The sequence below is a fragment of the Scyliorhinus torazame genome, chromosome 4, assembly GCF_047496885.1.
Source record: "Scyliorhinus torazame isolate Kashiwa2021f chromosome 4, sScyTor2.1, whole genome shotgun sequence".
In the NCBI taxonomy this organism is placed as follows: Eukaryota; Metazoa; Chordata; class Chondrichthyes; order Carcharhiniformes; family Scyliorhinidae; genus Scyliorhinus; species Scyliorhinus torazame.
Window position 1 is genome coordinate 304,618,468 of NC_092710.1, and position 10,000 is coordinate 304,628,467.

Consider the following 10,000-nt stretch of genomic DNA (forward strand, 5'->3'; position numbering starts at 1 on the left):
AGTCACTGCTGGCCGCAAAAGCCTACTGCACCTGGTATTCCCAGGCGGTCTCCCATCCAAGTACTAACCAGGCCTGACTCTGCTTAGCTTCCGAGATCAGACGAGATCGGGCGTTTTCAGACTAGTATGGCCGTAGGCATCTGCAGCACCGTCTTCTCGCCTATTCAAGCTGGCCACCCTAGCACCCTCGCCACTTCTTCTTTCCGGTTGTTTTCAATTTTTTCTCTCTCTTTTTCTACTTCTACTTCTACTTCTCCTCCTCTTTCTCTCCTTCTCCTGCTAATTCTAGCCTATATGCCTGATACTCGCTCCCCTTCATGCCGTCCCCACCTAGCTCTCTTTTTTCTTCTCCACCTCCCCAAGGAAAACTGCAAGCCCCGCCCACCTCACACCAGCCTGCCGCCTGCACGCTGCTGCCTTTCCACATTGCAACGCTGCGCACTTCTCTCAGCACAGCCAGCACAAGGGTCAGGCAGGCAATGCAAGCCAGCTCTCTCTTCCTTCGCTTTCCACACCAGCCCCAATGCCACAACTTGCATTCATGCGGCGCCTTCAGGCTAGGAGAACGTCCTGCCGACACACTGGCTTGCGGCCACACGGGCCAGCTGGCGGGCCCATCAAAGTGCAGCACGCCAAGGCACCCAACCGTGCTGCGTTGCAAAGGCCCGGCAAAGCTGCAGCAGCTGAATGGCCCGACCAAGCCGCCTGCCTGAGTTGAGCCCGCAGGCAAGTGTTGGGAGGAATGGCGAGGACGCAGAGAGCAGCAAAAGGTTGGCCTGCCTCTGGTGTGGAGAGTGCTTGGCGTGAGCAGTCTCTGCTGGCCGCAAAAGCCTACTGCACCTGGTATTCCCAGGCGGTCTCCCATCCAAGTACTAACCAGGCCTGAGTCTGCTTAGCTTCCGAGATCAGACGAGATCGGGCGTTTTCAGACTAGTATGGCCGTAGGCATCTGCAGCACCGTCTTCTCGCCTATTCAAGCTGGCCACCCTAGCACCCTCGCCACTTCTTCTTTCCGGTTGTTTTCAATTTTCTCTCTCTCTTTTTCTACTTCTACTTCTACTTCTCCTCCTCTTTCTCTCCTTCTCCTGCTAATTCTAGCCTATATGCCTGATACTCGCTCCCCTTCATGCCGTCCCCACCTAGCTCTCTTTTTTCTTCTCCACCTCCCCAAGGAAAACTGCAAGCCCCGCCCACCTCACACCAGCCTGCCGCCTGCACGCTGCTGCCTTTCCACATTGCAACGCTGCGCACTTCTCTCAGCACAGCCAGCACAAGGGTCAGGCAGGCAATGCAAGCCAGCTCTCTCTTCCTTCGCTTTCCACACCAGCCCCAATGCCACAACTTGCATTCATGCGGCGCCTTCAGGCTAGGAGAGAGAACGTCCTGCCGACACACTGGCTTGCGGCCACACGGGCCAGCTGGCGGGCCCATCAAAGTGCAGCACGCCAAGGCACCCAACCGTGCTGCGTTGCAAAGGCCCGGCAAAGCTGCAGCAGCTGAATGGCCCGACCAAGCCGCCTGCCTGAGTTGAGCCCGCAGGCAAGTGTTGGGAGGAATGGCGAGGACGCAGAGAGCAGCAAAAGGTTGGCCTGCCTCTGGTGTGGAGAGTGCTTGGCGTGAGCAGTCTCTGCTGGCCGCAAAAGCCTACTGCACCTGGTATTCCCAGGCGGTCTCCCATCCAAGTACTAACCAGGCCTGAGTCTGCTTAGCTTCCGAGATCAGACGAGATCGGGCGTTTTCAGACTAGTATGGCCGTAGGCGTCTGCAGCACCGTCTTCTCGCCTATTCAAGTTGGCCACCCTAGCACCCTCGCCACTTCTTCTTTCCGGTTGTTTTCAATTTTTTCTCTCTCTTTTTCTACTTCTACTTCTACTTCTCCTCCTCTTTCTCTCCTTCTCCTGCTAATTCTAGCCTATATGCCTGATACTCGCTCCCCTTCATGCCATCCCCACCGAGCTCTCTTTTTTCTTCTCCACCTCCTCAAGGAAAACTGCAAGCCCCGCCTACCTCACACCAGCCTGCCGCCTGCACGCTGCTGCCTTTCCACATTGCAACGCTGCGCACTTCTCTCAGCACAGCCAGCACAAGGGTCAGGCAGGCAATGCAAGCCAGCTCTCTCTTCCTTCGCTTTCCACACCAGCCCCAATGCCACAACTTGCATTCATGCGGCGCCTTCAGGCTAGGAGAGAGAACGTCCTGCCGACACACTGGCTTGCGGCCACACGGGCCAGCTGGCGTGCCCATCAAAGTGCAGCACGCCAAGGCACACAACCGTGCTGCGTTGCAAAGGCCCGGCAAAGCTGCAGCAGCTGAATGGCCCGACCAAGCCGCCTGCCTGAGTTGAGCCCGCAGGCAAGTGTTGGGAGGAATGGCGAGGACGCAGAGAGCAGCAAAAGGTTGGCCTGCCTCTGGTGTGGAGAGTGCTTGGCGTGAGCAGTCACTGCTGGCCGCAAAAGCCTACTGCACCTGGTATTCCCAGGCGGTCTCCCATCCAAGTACTAACCAGGCCTGAGTCTGCTTAGCTTCCGAGATCAGACGAGATCGGGCGTTTTCAGACTAGTATGGCCGTAGGCATCTGCAGCACCGTCTTCTCGCCTATTCAAGCTGGCCACCCTAGCACCCTCGCCACTTCTTCTTTCCGGTTGTTTTCAATTTTTTCTCTCTCTTTTTCTACTTCTACTTCTACTTCTCCTCCTCTTTCTCTCCTTCTCCTGCTAATTCTAGCCTATATGCCTGATACTCGCTCCCCTTCATGCCGTCCCCAACTAGCTCTCTTTTTTCTTCTCCACCTCCCCAAGGAAAACTGCAAGCCCCGCCCACCTCACACCAGCCTGCCGCCTGCACGCTGCTGCCTTTCCACATTGCAACGCTGCGCACTTCTCTCAGCACAGCCAGCACAAGGGTCAGGCAGGCAATGCAAGCCAGCTCTCTCTTCCTTCGCTTTCCACACCAGCCCCAATGCCACAACTTGCATTCATGCGGCGCCTTCAGGCTAGGAGAACGTCCTGCCGACACACTGGCTTGCGGCCACACGGGCCAGCTGGCGGGCCCATCAAAGTGCAGCACGCCAAGGCACCCAACCGTGCTGCGTTGCAAAGGCCCGGCAAAGCTGCAGCAGCTGAATGGCCCGACCAAGCCGCCTGCCTGAGTTGAGCCCGCAGGCAAGTGTTGGGAGGAATGGCGAGGACGCAGAGAGCAGCAAAAGGTTGGCCTGCCTCTGGTGTGGAGAGTGCTTGGCGTGAGCAGTCTCTGCTGGCCGCAAAAGCCTACTGCACCTGGTATTCCCAGGCGGTCTCCCATCCAAGTACTAACCAGGCCTGAGTCTGCTTAGCTTCCGAGATCAGACGAGATCGGGCGTTTTCAGACTAGTATGGCCGTAGGCATCTGCAGCACCGTCTTCTCGCCTATTCAAGCTGGCCACCCTAGCACCCTCGCCACTTCTTCTTTCCGGTTGTTTTCAATTTTCTCTCTCTCTTTTTCTACTTCTACTTCTACTTCTCCTCCTCTTTCTCTCCTTCTCCTGCTAATTCTAGCCTATATGCCTGATACTCGCTCCCCTTCATGCCGTCCCCACCTAGCTCTCTTTTTTCTTCTCCACCTCCCCAAGGAAAACTGCAAGCCCCGCCCACCTCACACCAGCCTGCCGCCTGCACGCTGCTGCCTTTCCACATTGCAACGCTGCGCACTTCTCTCAGCACAGCCAGCACAAGGGTCAGGCAGGCAATGCAAGCCAGCTCTCTCTTCCTTCGCTTTCCACACCAGCCCCAATGCCACAACTTGCATTCATGCGGCGCCTTCAGGCTAGGAGAGAGAACGTCCTGCCGACACACTGGCTTGCGGCCACACGGGCCAGCTGGCGGGCCCATCAAAGTGCAGCACGCCAAGGCACCCAACCGTGCTGCGTTGCAAAGGCCCGGCAAAGCTGCAGCAGCTGAATGGCCCGACCAAGCCGCCTGCCTGAGTTGAGCCCGCAGGCAAGTGTTGGGAGGAATGGCGAGGACGCAGAGAGCAGCAAAAGGTTGGCCTGCCTCTGGTGTGGAGAGTGCTTGGCGTGAGCAGTCTCTGCTGGCCGCAAAAGCCTACTGCACCTGGTATTCCCAGGCGGTCTCCCATCCAAGTACTAACCAGGCCTGAGTCTGCTTAGCTTCCGAGATCAGACGAGATCGGGCGTTTTCAGACTAGTATGGCCGTAGGCGTCTGCAGCACCGTCTTCTCGCCTATTCAAGTTGGCCACCCTAGCACCCTCGCCACTTCTTCTTTCCGGTTGTTTTCAATTTTTTCTCTCTCTTTTTCTACTTCTACTTCTACTTCTCCTCCTCTTTCTCTCCTTCTCCTGCTAATTCTAGCCTATATGCCTGATACTCGCTCCCCTTCATGCCATCCCCACCGAGCTCTCTTTTTTCTTCTCCACCTCCTCAAGGAAAACTGCAAGCCCCGCCTACCTCACACCAGCCTGCCGCCTGCACGCTGCTGCCTTTCCACATTGCAACGCTGCGCACTTCTCTCAGCACAGCCAGCACAAGGGTCAGGCAGGCAATGCAAGCCAGCTCTCTCTTCCTTCGCTTTCCACACCAGCCCCAATGCCACAACTTGCATTCATGCGGCGCCTTCAGGCTAGGAGAGAGAACGTCCTGCCGACACACTGGCTTGCGGCCACACGGGCCAGCTGGCGTGCCCATCAAAGTGCAGCACGCCAAGGCACACAACCGTGCTGCGTTGCAAAGGCCCGGCAAAGCTGCAGCAGCTGAATGGCCCGACCAAGCCGCCTGCCTGAGTTGAGCCCGCAGGCAAGTGTTGGGAGGAATGGCGAGGACGCAGAGAGCAGCAAAAGGTTGGCCTGCCTCTGGTGTGGAGAGTGCTTGGCGTGAGCAGTCACTGCTGGCCGCAAAAGCCTACTGCACCTGGTATTCCCAGGCGGTCTCCCATCCAAGTACTAACCAGGCCTGAGTCTGCTTAGCTTCCGAGATCAGACGAGATCGGGCGTTTTCAGACTAGTATGGCCGTAGGCATCTGCAGCACCGTCTTCTCGCCTATTCAAGCTGGCCACCCTAGCACCCTCGCCACTTCTTCTTTCCGGTTGTTTTCAATTTTTTCTCTCTCTTTTTCTACTTCTACTTCTACTTCTCCTCCTCTTTCTCTCCTTCTCCTGCTAATTCTAGCCTATATGCCTGATACTCGCTCCCCTTCATGCCGTCCCCACCTAGCTCTCTTTTTTCTTCTCCACCTCCCCAAGGAAAACTGCAAGCCCCGCCCACCTCACACCAGCCTGCCGCCTGCACGCTGCTGCCTTTCCACATTGCAACGCTGCGCACTTCTCTCAGCACAGCCAGCACAAGGGTCAGGCAGGCAATGCAAGCCAGCTCTCTCTTCCTTCGCTTTCCACACCAGCCCCAATGCCACAACTTGCATTCATGCGGCGCCTTCAGGCTAGGAGAACGTCCTGCCGACACACTGGCTTGCGGCCACACGGGCCAGCTGGCGGGCCCATCAAAGTGCAGCACGCCAAGGCACCCAACCGTGCTGCGTTGCAAAGGCCCGGCAAAGCTGCAGCAGCTGAATGGCCCGACCAAGCCGCCTGCCTGAGTTGAGCCCGCAGGCAAGTGTTGGGAGGAATGGCGAGGACGCAGAGAGCAGCAAAAGGTTGGCCTGCCTCTGGTGTGGAGAGTGCTTGGCGTGAGCAGTCTCTGCTGGCCGCAAAAGCCTACTGCACCTGGTATTCACAGGCGGTCTCCCATCCAAGTACTAACCAGGCCTGAGTCTGCTTAGCTTCCGAGATCAGACGAGATCGGGCGTTTTCAGACTAGTATGGCCGTAGGCATCTGCAGCACCGTCTTCTTGCCTATTCAAGTTGGCCACCCTAGCACCCTCGCCACTTCTTCTTTCCGGTTGTTTTCAATTTTCTCTCTCTCTTTTTCTACTTCTACTTCTACTTCTCCTCCTCTTTCTCTCCTTCTCCTGCTAATTCTAGCCTATATGCCTGATACTCGCTCCCCTTCATGCCGTCCCCACCTAGCTCTCTTTTTTCTTCTCCACCTCCCCAAGGAAAACTGCAAGCCCCGCCCACCTCACACCAGCCTGCCGCCTGCACGCTGCTGCCTTTCCACATTGCAACGCTGCGCACTTCTCTCAGCACAGCCAGCACAAGGGTCAGGCAGGCAATGCAAGCCAGCTCTCTCTTCCTTCGCTTTCCACACCAGCCCCAATGCCACAACTTGCATTCATGCGGCGCCTTCAGGCTAGGAGAGAGAACGTCCTGCCGACACACTGGCTTGCGGCCACACGGGCCAGCTGGCGGGCCCATCAAAGTGCAGCACGCCAAGGCACCCAACCGTGCTGCGTTGCAAAGGCCCGGCAAAGCTGCAGCAGCTGAATGGCCCGACCAAGCCGCCTGCCTGAGTTGAGCCCGCAGGCAAGTGTTGGGAGGAATGGCGAGGACGCAGAGAGCAGCAAAAGGTTGGCCTGCCTCTGGTGTGGAGAGTGCTTGGCGTAAGCAGTCTCTGCTGGCCGCAAAAGCCTACTGCACCTGGTATTCCCAGGCGGTCTCCCATCCAAGTACTAACCAGGCCTGAGTCTGCTTAGCTTCCGAGATCAGACGAGATCGGGCGTTTTCAGACTAGTATGGCCGGAGGCATCTGCAGCACCGTCTTCTCGCCTATTCAAGCTGGCCACCCTAGCACCCTCGCCACTTCTTCTTTCCGGTTGTTTTCAATTTTTTCTCTCTCTTTTTCTACTTCTACTTCTACTTCTCCTCCTCTTTCTCTCCTTCTCCTGCTAATTCTAGCCTATATGCCTGATACTCGCTCCCCTTCATGCCATCCCCACCGAGCTCTCTTTTTTCTTCTCCACCTCCTCAAGGAAAACTGCAAGCCCCGCCTACCTCACACCAGCCTGCCGCCTGCACGCTGCTGCCTTTCCACATTGCAACGCTGCGCACTTCTCTCAGCACAGCCAGCACAAGGGTCAGGCAGGCAATGCAAGCCAGCTCTCTCTTCCTTCGCTTTCCACACCAGCCCCAATGCCACAACTTGCATTCATGCGGCGCCTTCAGGCTAGGAGAACGTCCTGCCGACACACTGGCTTGCGGCCACACGGGCCAGCTGGCGGGCCCATCAAAGTGCAGCACGCCAAGGCACCCAACCGTGCTGCGTTGCAAAGGCCCGGCAAAGCTGCAGCAGCTGAATGGCCCGACCAAGCCGCCTGCCTGAGTTGAGCCCGCAGGCAAGTGTTGGGAGGAATGGCGAGGACGCAGAGAGCAGCAAAAGGTTGGCCTGCCTCTGGTGTGGAGAGTGCTTGGCGTGAGCAGTCTCTGCTGGCCGCAAAAGCCTACTGCACCTGGTATTCCCAGGCGGTCTCCCATCCAAGTACTAACCAGGCCTGAGTCTGCTTAGCTTCCGAGATCAGACGAGATCGGGCGTTTTCAGACTAGTATGGCCGTAGGCATCTACAGCACCGTCTTCTCGCCTATTCAAGTTGGCCACCCTAGCACCCTCGCCACTTCTTCTTTCCGGTTGTTTTCAATTTTCTCTCTCTCTTTTTCTACTTCTACTTCTACTTCTCCTCCTCTTTCTCTCCTTCTCCTGCTAATTCTAGCCTATATGCCTGATACTCGCTCCCCTTCATGCCGTCCCCACCTAGCTCTCTTTTTTCTTCTCCACCTCCCCAAGGAAAACTGCAAGCCCCGCCCACCTCACACCAGCCTGCCGCCTGCACGCTGCTGCCTTTCCACATTGCAACGCTGCGCACTTCTCTCAGCACAGCCAGCACAAGGGTCAGGCAGGCAATGCAAGCCAGCTCTCTCTTCCTTCGCTTTCCACACCAGCCCCAATGCCACAACTTGCATTCATGCGGCGCCTTCAGGCTAGGAGAGAGAACGTCCTGCCGACACACTGGCTTGCGGCCACACGGGCCAGCTGGCGGGCCCATCAAAGTGCAGCACGCCAAGGCACCCAACCGTGCTGCGTTGCAAAGGCCCGGCAAAGCTGCAGCAGCTGAATGGCCCGACCAAGCCGCCTGCCTGAGTTGAGCCCGCAGGCAAGTGTTGGGAGGAATTGCGAGGACGCAGAGAGCAGCAAAAGGTTGGCCTGCCTCTGGTGTGGAGAGTGCTTGGCGTGAGCAGTCTCTGCTGGCCGCAAAAGCCTACTGCACCTGGTATTCCCAGGCGGTCTCCCATCCAAGTACTAACCAGGCCTGAGTCTGCTTAGCTTCCGAGATCAGACGAGATCGGGCGTTTTCAGACTAGTATGGCCGTAGGCATCTGCAGCACCGTCTTCTCGCCTATTCAAGCTGGCCACCCTAGCACCCTCGCCACTTCTTCTTTCCGGTTGTTTTCAATTTTTTCTCTCTCTTTTTCTACTTCTACTTCTACTTCTCCTCCTCTTTCTCTCCTTCTCCTGCTAATTCTAGCCTATATGCCTGATACTCGCTCCCCTTCATGCCATCCCCACCGAGCTCTCTTTTTTCTTCTCCACCTCCTCAAGGAAAACTGCAAGCCCCGCCTACCTCACACCAGCCTGCCGCCTGCACGCTGCTGCCTTTCCACATTGCAACGCTGCGCACTTCTCTCAGCACAGCCAGCACAAGGGTCAGGCAGGCAATGCAAGCCAGCTCTCTCTTCCTTCGCTTTCCACACCAGCCCCAATGCCACAACTTGCATTCATGCGGCGCCTTCAGGCTAGGAGAGAGAACGTCCTGCCGACACACTGGCTTGCGGCCACACGGGCCAGCTGGCGTGCCCATCAAAGTGCAGCACGCCAAGGCACACAACCGTGCTGCGTTGCAAAGGCCCGGCAAAGCTGCAGCAGCTGAATGGCCCGACCAAGCCGCCTGCCTGAGTTGAGCCCGCAGGCAAGTGTTGGGAGGAATGGCGAGGACGCAGAGAGCAGCAAAAGGTTGGCCTGCCTCTGGTGTGGAGAGTGCTTGGCGTGAGCAGTCACTGCTGGCCGCAAAAGCCTACTGCACCTGGTATTCCCAGGCGGTCTCCCATCCAAGTACTAACCAGGCCTGAGTCTGCTTAGCTTCCGAGATCAGACGAGATCGGGCGTTTTCAGACTAGTATGGCCGTAGGCATCTGCAGCACCGTCTTCTCGCCTATTCAAGCTGGCCACCCTAGCACCCTCGCCACTTCTTCTTTCCGGTTGTTTTCAATTTTTTCTCTCTCTTTTTCTACTTCTACTTCTACTTCTCCTCCTCTTTCTCTCCTTCTCCTGCTAATTCTAGCCTATATGCCTGATACTCGCTCCCCTTCATGCCGTCCCCACCTAGCTCTCTTTTTTCTTCTCCACCTCCCCAAGGAAAACTGCAAGCCCCGCCCACCTCACACCAGCCTGCCGCCTGCACGCTGCTGCCTTTCCACATTGCAACGCTGCGCACTTCTCTCAGCACAGCCAGCACAAGGGTCAGGCAGGCAATGCAAGCCAGCTCTCTCTTCCTTTGCTTTCCACACCAGCCCCAATGCCACAACTTGCATTCATGCGGCGCCTTCAGGCTAGGAGAACGTCCTGCCGACACACTGGCTTGCGGCCACACGGGCCAGCTGGCGGGCCCATCAAAGTGCAGCACGCCAAGGCACCCAACCGTGCTGCGTTGCAAAGGCCCGGCAAAGCTGCAGCAGCTGAATGGCCCGACCAAGCCGCCTGCCTGAGTTGAGCCCGCAGGCAAGTGTTGGGAGGAATGGCGAGGACGCAGAGAGCAGCAAAAGGTTGGCCTGCCTCTGGTGTGGAGAGTGCTTGGCGTGAGCAGTCTCTGCTGGCCGCAAAAGCCTACTGCACCTGGTATTCCCAGGCGGTCTCCCATCCAAGTACTAACCAGGCCTGAGTCTGCTTAGCTTCCGAGATCAGACGAGATCGGGCGTTTTCAGACTAGTATGGCCGTAGGCATCTGCAGCACCGTCTTCTCGCCTATTCAAGTTGGCCACCCTAGCACCCTCGCCACTTCTTCTTTCCGGTTGTTTTCAATTTTTTCTCTCTCTTTTTCTACTTCTACTTCTACTTCTCCTCCTCTT

General features: G+C 57.1%; 13 non-coding genes across 13 annotated transcripts; all 13 read right to left on the bottom strand.

Annotated features, from left to right (window-relative positions):
• Nucleotides 1-19: 19 nt before the first annotated feature.
• Nucleotides 20-138, bottom strand: LOC140414824 (5S ribosomal RNA). Its single transcript, XR_011943954.1, has one exon. It is a non-coding gene; the product is annotated as a 5S ribosomal RNA (ribosomal RNA).
• A 690-nt stretch (nt 139-828) lies between these two features.
• On the bottom strand, nt 829-947 carry LOC140412232 (5S ribosomal RNA). Its single transcript, XR_011941433.1, has one exon. It is a non-coding gene; the product is annotated as a 5S ribosomal RNA (ribosomal RNA).
• A 694-nt stretch (nt 948-1,641) lies between these two features.
• LOC140412233 (5S ribosomal RNA) lies at nt 1,642-1,760 on the bottom strand. Its single transcript, XR_011941434.1, has one exon. It is a non-coding gene; the product is annotated as a 5S ribosomal RNA (ribosomal RNA).
• Nucleotides 1,761-2,454: 694 nt separating this feature from the next.
• LOC140412234 (5S ribosomal RNA) lies at nt 2,455-2,573 on the bottom strand. Its single transcript, XR_011941435.1, has one exon. It is a non-coding gene; the product is annotated as a 5S ribosomal RNA (ribosomal RNA).
• Nucleotides 2,574-3,263: 690 nt separating this feature from the next.
• LOC140412235 (5S ribosomal RNA) lies at nt 3,264-3,382 on the bottom strand. The gene has a single exon (XR_011941436.1). It is a non-coding gene; the product is annotated as a 5S ribosomal RNA (ribosomal RNA).
• Nucleotides 3,383-4,076: 694 nt separating this feature from the next.
• LOC140412236 (5S ribosomal RNA) lies at nt 4,077-4,195 on the bottom strand. Its single transcript, XR_011941437.1, has one exon. It is a non-coding gene; the product is annotated as a 5S ribosomal RNA (ribosomal RNA).
• A 694-nt stretch (nt 4,196-4,889) lies between these two features.
• LOC140412237 (5S ribosomal RNA) lies at nt 4,890-5,008 on the bottom strand. Its single transcript, XR_011941438.1, has one exon. It is a non-coding gene; the product is annotated as a 5S ribosomal RNA (ribosomal RNA).
• A 690-nt stretch (nt 5,009-5,698) lies between these two features.
• On the bottom strand, nt 5,699-5,817 carry LOC140413480 (5S ribosomal RNA). The gene has a single exon (XR_011942648.1). It is a non-coding gene; the product is annotated as a 5S ribosomal RNA (ribosomal RNA).
• Nucleotides 5,818-6,511: 694 nt separating this feature from the next.
• LOC140414544 (5S ribosomal RNA) lies at nt 6,512-6,630 on the bottom strand. Its single transcript, XR_011943682.1, has one exon. It is a non-coding gene; the product is annotated as a 5S ribosomal RNA (ribosomal RNA).
• Nucleotides 6,631-7,320: 690 nt separating this feature from the next.
• Nucleotides 7,321-7,439, bottom strand: LOC140412238 (5S ribosomal RNA). The gene has a single exon (XR_011941439.1). It is a non-coding gene; the product is annotated as a 5S ribosomal RNA (ribosomal RNA).
• A 694-nt stretch (nt 7,440-8,133) lies between these two features.
• On the bottom strand, nt 8,134-8,252 carry LOC140412239 (5S ribosomal RNA). Its single transcript, XR_011941440.1, has one exon. It is a non-coding gene; the product is annotated as a 5S ribosomal RNA (ribosomal RNA).
• A 694-nt stretch (nt 8,253-8,946) lies between these two features.
• LOC140412242 (5S ribosomal RNA) lies at nt 8,947-9,065 on the bottom strand. The gene has a single exon (XR_011941442.1). It is a non-coding gene; the product is annotated as a 5S ribosomal RNA (ribosomal RNA).
• A 690-nt stretch (nt 9,066-9,755) lies between these two features.
• On the bottom strand, nt 9,756-9,874 carry LOC140412243 (5S ribosomal RNA). Its single transcript, XR_011941443.1, has one exon. It is a non-coding gene; the product is annotated as a 5S ribosomal RNA (ribosomal RNA).
• Nucleotides 9,875-10,000: the final 126 nt, after the last annotated feature.